Source organism: Papio anubis, chromosome X, assembly GCF_008728515.1.
Source record: "Papio anubis isolate 15944 chromosome X, Panubis1.0, whole genome shotgun sequence".
NCBI classification, from domain to species: Eukaryota; Metazoa; Chordata; class Mammalia; order Primates; family Cercopithecidae; genus Papio; species Papio anubis.
In genome coordinates, this window is record NC_044996.1 from 118,697,496 (window position 1) to 118,703,972 (window position 6,477).

At 32.5% G+C, this 6,477-nt stretch overlaps 1 pseudogene; it reads right to left on the bottom strand.

The window, feature by feature from the left end:
* Positions 1-1,390: 1,390 nt before the first annotated feature.
* Positions 1,391-3,627, bottom strand: LOC110742172 (annotated as a pseudogene).
* Positions 3,628-6,477: the final 2,850 nt, after the last annotated feature.

The following is a 6,477-nucleotide window of genomic DNA, read 5'->3' on the forward strand; positions in this document are numbered from 1 at the left end:
TTACTCAGTTTACCTATTCATATGTTAATCTCATTCAGAAGTACCCTCACAGACATACCAGGGATAATGTTTGGCCAAATGTATAGGCACCGTGTGGCATCTTGGCTACTTCCAAGTTTGGGCAATTATGAATTAAGCTTTTATAAACATTTATAGACAAATTGTGTTCAAACTGTCTTCAAAAGCAGCTGTATTATTTTGCATTTCCACCAGCAATGAATGAGAGGTCTTCTTGCTCCACATTCTCACCATGATTTCCTGTTGTCAGCACTTTAAACTTTAACCATTCTAAGAGGTATGTACTGGTATCTTATTGTTGTTTTAATCTGCAATTCTCTATGACATGTGATCTTGAACATCTTTTCATATGCTTATTTGCTATTCGTTTATCATCCTTGTTGCTATATCTCTTCAGATCGCAACTGAATTTTGGCAAACAGAAAAATAAAACTGGAGCCTTATTTCAACACTATATACCAAAGTCAATTCAAAATGGATTAAAAACTTAAACATTCCTCCATTAGTTTGCTCAGGAAAATTGTCAACAAGTAAAAGAAAGAAAGAAAGAAAGAAAGAGAAAGAAAGAAAAAGAAAGAAAGAAAGAAAGAAAGAAAGAAAGAAAGAAAGAAAGAAAAAAAGAAAGAGAAAGAAAGAGAGAAAGAGAGAAAGAGAGAAAGAGAAAGAGAGAAAGAAAGAAAAGAAAGAAAACATAGGGGAAACATACAAGACATTGTGTGTGGGTAATGATATTTTGGATTTGATCCCAAAAACACAGACAACAAAATTAAATATAGACAAATGCTATTACATCAAACTGAAAAGCTTCTTAGTTCAATGTGTAGCTAAAACAAACAAACAAAAAGCTTCTGCACAGCAAAGGAAACAATCACCAGAGTAAAGAGACAACCTACGGAATGGGAGAAAATATTTACAAGCCAGACATCTGACAAGGGGTTAATATCCAATACATATAAGAAACTCAAACAACTCAATAGCCATAAAACAAACAAACGAAAAAGCAATTAAGATCTGCTTTCTGCAGACCAAGTCTTTTTCTTTACCCCTCCCTAATAAGAAGGAAGAAAAAAGGCAATTAAAAAAATGGGTAACTCCTCCTTAGTATAGTGGTAAAATATAAACATTAAAAAAGTTTTGGGGACAGTTCGGCGGCTCACACCTGTAATCCCAGCACTTTTGAAGGTCAAGGTGGGCAGGTCGCCTGAACCCAGGAGTTAGAGACCAGCCTGGGCAACATGGCAAAACAGTTTCAAAAAAACAAAACAAAACATTAACTGGGCTTCAGCCATGTGTGTCACTGCACTTGAGAATGGGTGACAGAGTGAGACCCTGTCTCAAAAAAAAAAAAAAAAAAAAAAAAGCTTTAAGTTGTAAAAATGGGTAAGATCAAAAGAGAAGGAAAGAAAACCATGTGTCAGGAACCTGAATAGACATTTCCAGTGATGTTTTTAAAGCCATGAACTCATTTTGGCACAAAGGCTTTAGCATATGCAGTCATTTACAAAATTTGTTTGTAAAGCCATCATATAAAAATGTGAATTTTCTCACCTGAGTACATGACAAGAAAATGCGGAAATCAATATATAAATCAAATCATCTGTACTGGCACTGTTAATCTAGAAGAAGGTGGTTGCATCGAGAATAGCAAGAATTTAGACCAGCTTATTGAAGTGGGAAAAGAAAAAAAAAGAGCTTCAGAGGTAGGCTTTGCCTCTTAAAAAAATTTAAAATATAGGTCACTGTCAGTGTTGTGCTTGGGAGTTAGGAGTCAAAAACAAACAAACAAACAAACAAACAAACAAACAAACGAAGTCATCGTCTATGAAAAGATAAAAGAAAAAGACTTTGCATCCATTGAAGTATACAAAAAAGAAAACAATTTTTAAATAAAATAAAGTGGATATATTTGGGAGCTTAGCAATGGACATATAGAATGGAGTGATAGACACTGGAGTCTCCAAAAGGTGGGAGGATGGCAGGGGGATGAGGGATGAAATCCTACCTATTGGGTACAATGTTCACTATTCTGGTGATGAGGATGCTATGCAATATACTTCACCACTATGCAATATATCAAAGCAACAAAACTGTACTTGTACTCCTAAATCCATAAAAATAAAAAATTATCTTGGCTGAGACCTCTTTAAAAAATAATAAAATAAAATAAAATTTTTAAAAGAGAGAGAATAGTAAGAACAGAGCAAGGACATTTAGTCTATACTTTCAAATGGACTTGATCATTTGAAACAATAAAGTTGTTCATTGAATCTTCACAGAGTATTATAAAAAAGTTGTTCATTTGCAGAATTTCCCAACAAGTTAGTATAGATTACATGCTCTTTGATTAAAAGCAACAATAAATTTAATTTTTTTTCTTTAGTATTTGCTTTAAGTGAAAAATCCTGAATTTCTTCAGAGGAGGTATAAAAGAGAGAGAGGGAGAAACCTTTAAAACTTGTAGGGATTTCCGATGCCAGTAAACCATGAAATATGAGAGTATATTTAGTAACCATGGTGATTTAGCTCATGATAATTGGCATATGTATAACTATAATTTGCATTCCAGTTATTTAAACTGAGATATTCTTGATCAGGTTGAACACATTGTGAGTAGAAGATCTCTTTCCCCAGGAAATAGGATGGAGAGAGTCTTCGGAGAATGGCCTCACTGAACTGGTAAGTCAGCTTCCTCTGGATTTGGGTAATTTCCTGTCTTCTTCCGTAATTTCTCAGTGCCCTGGCCATTTTCTGGTAAGTCGTGGTCTTCCTGTTGCCTTTTCTTTTCCCCCAAAGCTCGGCAAGTTTTTCTTTGTTTTTTGATACAAACCGAAAGATGCCTTTGGTTTTATCTACCCACTGAATACAAGATGCCATCTCAGGATTACACAGGGATCCGTGAAGGTATTCAAACAGTCGGAGCTTCTTCCTGCCTTTTCCCCCCTTTTGCTGGAGAATAGTGGGTTGTACCAGCTGGTTTTCAGTTATGTTCTGCAGAGATTGATGAATATTTCCTTCAAAACAGAAGTCCGCAGCACTGTTAATTACCATTCTCCAATTATAGACAGTCTCCTCTGTAGGCAACACTCCATAGCAACTGGAATTTCCTTTGACATGAGGACAATGGTTGATTAAAGCCAGGTAATTTTTGTAATCTGGCTAGTACTGAAGATTCTCCAGTTGAATGTTGCCTCAGAACCTCAAAAGCATCCTCAAATGCTTGACCCAGCTTATCTTATTCAACACATGTCATATTTCATTAATAAATTGACAATTCTGTTCCTTAGCAATTGTTACCAGAAGACACTTCAACCCTTTATAGAGATGTTTCATTAATATCAGAATGGCAAATTCAATGGTAGACTCTCATGAAAATAAAAAAGTATTTTCCAGTGCAATGGCTCTGATGAAAAAATAGTAATAATTTTTTAAAAATTAGAATTGTTAACACACAACCATCAAGAACACACTGGCAGAGTTGCATTAAATAGCTGTTTTTAAAGGAAGTTTTTCAAAAGGGGAATTTTTTTAAAAGATACAGTGCCTTCACAATTTCTATTTCATCATATCACCAGTAGACACCAGGGGCTATTATTTTGAAGAGGCACATAGTAGTTTGCATCCCATCAGCCAAAAAAAAAAAAAAAAAGTTTTCCCATTTTTAAATTGTTTTTCTTATTGTTAAAATTTAAGAGTTCTTAGCATATTTTGGATATCAGTCCTTTAATATATTTGTGTTTAAAAAATATTTTCTTACAGTCTGTAGTTTGTCTTTTCAGTCTCTTAACCATGCCTTTTTCAGGGCAGAAGTTTTTAATTTTAAGGAATACCAATTTATCACTTGTTTGTTTTCATAGGCTGTGCTTTTGCTGTTGTATTTAAGAGGTCATTACCGAACTGAAGGTTACCTATATTTTCTCCTATGTTACATTCCAGGAATTTTACAGTTTTGTGTTTTACATTTAGGTTTATAGTAGGTATAAGTTAACTTTTGTGAAAGCTGTATGATTTATGTCTAGTTGCATTGCCATTTTGCACATGGATATTCAGATTTTCTAGCACCATTTGTTTAAAAGACTATCATTTTCCTTTACTAATTGCCCTTACTCCTTTATCAAAGATCAATTGACTATATGTGCATGTGTTTATTTATAGGTTCTATATTCTACTCCACTGATAGAGTTGTCTATTATCTTACCAATACCATGCAATTATATCTTAATTATTATAGCTTTGTTGTAAATCTTGAAGTTGGGTAGTGTGGAATCTCCAACTTTGTTCTTCTCCAATATTGTAGTGGCTATTCTCTGTCCTTTGTCTATCCTTATAAATGTCAAAATCAGTTTCTTGATAATCCACAAAATAATTTACCAGATTTTTATTGGGATTGAGTTGAATCTATAGAGCAATTTGAAAAGAACTGACATCTTCAGAATATTGAGTCTTCCGATACATGATGATAAAATACTTCTCCATTGACTTAGATCTTCTTGGATTTCTGTCATTAGAGATTTAGAGTTTTCCTTATATCAACTCTATAAATATTTTATTAGATTTGTAATTATTTCCATTTTTGATGCTAAAATAAATAATATATTTTTAACTTCAAATTCCAATTGTTCATTATTGATATTTAAGAAAGCAATGGACTTTTGTATAATAACCATGTATCTTGCAACCTTGTTAAATCACTTATTAGCTAAAAGGGTTTTGTTGTTGCTGTTGTTGTTGTTGTTGTTTTGACATTTTTTAAATGTAAATATAATGTCACCCATGAAAAGACAGTTTCATTTTTTTTTCTTTCCAATTAGTACATCTTTTATTTTCTTTACTCATATTTTGCATCAGCTAGGAATACATGCATGATGTTGAATAGATGTGGTGAGAGCAGGTATCCTTGCTTTGTTTCTAACCCAACTTTACATCTTAAAGAACTAGAAAAACAACAAACTAAACCCAAAGCTATCAGAAGAAAAGAAATACTAAATATTAAAGTAGAGAAAAACAAAATAAAGAGAAAAGCAATAGAGAAAATCAACAAAACTTAAGATTTTGTTTTTCACACACATTAACAAAATTCACAAAACTTTTACCAGATTTACTAATAAAAAAGAGAGGAGACTCAAATAATTAAAATTGGAAATAAAATATGGGTCATTATGACTCATTTTTTAAAAAAATAAAAACGATTATAACAAAGTACTATGAATGATTGCATGTTAACAAACTGGATATACTGGATGAAATGGGCAAATTCCTGGAAACACACAAAATATCAAGACCAAATCATCAAGAAATAAAATATCTAAACATGCCTATGATGAGTAAAGAGACTGAATGAGTAAACAAAACTTTCCAAAAGCCTGGGCACAGTGGCTTACGCCTGTAATCCCAGAATTAACGATCACTTGAGCCTAGGCAATTGAGTTATAGTGAGATATGATCATAATATTGCACTCCAGCATGGGCAAGAGAGTAAGACACTGCTTCTAAAAAATAAAATTAAAATTAAAAAATAAATAAAAATAATAAATCAAGACCTTCCAATAAAGAAAGGCACACAGGACCAAATGGTTTCACTAGAGAATTCTACCAAGCATTTCAAGAAGAATTAACACCAATCTTTGTAAAACTCTTCCAAAAACTTGAAAAAGTGTGAACGTTTCTAAACTCATTCCATAAGACCAGCATTACCTTTATACAAAAGACAAACACACTACAAGAAAAGAAAAATAAAGATAATTATCTCTCATGAATTTTAATGCAAAAATTATCAACATACTACTAGCAAAGCAAATTCTACAATTTATTAAAAGGATTATACACCATGACCAAATGGGATTTATTTCTGGAATGCAAGTGCAAGGTTGGTTTACCATATGAAAATCAATCAATGTAATATGCCACATTAACATAATAAAAAAATCTACATGATCATCTCAATTGATGGAGAAAGAAGCATTAGGCAAAATTCAATATCCTTTCATAATAAAAACAATCAATAAACTAGGAATAGATAAAAACTATCTCAATATAATGCTACATATGAGAAGACCAAAACTAACTCATTCAATGGTGAAAGACTAAGCCATTTCTCTAAGATTAGGAACAAGAAAAGGATAGCACTTTTGCCACCTCTACTCAATACGCTACTGTTAAGTCATAGCCAGGGCAATTAGAAAAGAAAAAAAAAAAAAAAAAGACATTCAAATAGTAGAGGAAGAAGTTAAATTTCCTCTGTATGCAGACAAAATTATATCCGTAGAAAATCCTAGAGATTCCACAAAAATTTACAACTGATAAATGAATTCAGCAAAGTTGCAGAATACAAAATTAACACAAAAGCAGTTGTATTTCTGTATACTGACAATGAACAATCTGAAAAGGGAATTAAGAAAAGTATTCCAGCTCTGTATCTTCAGCCTACTTAACATGAAGATGAGAATGAAGCCTTTGTGATTA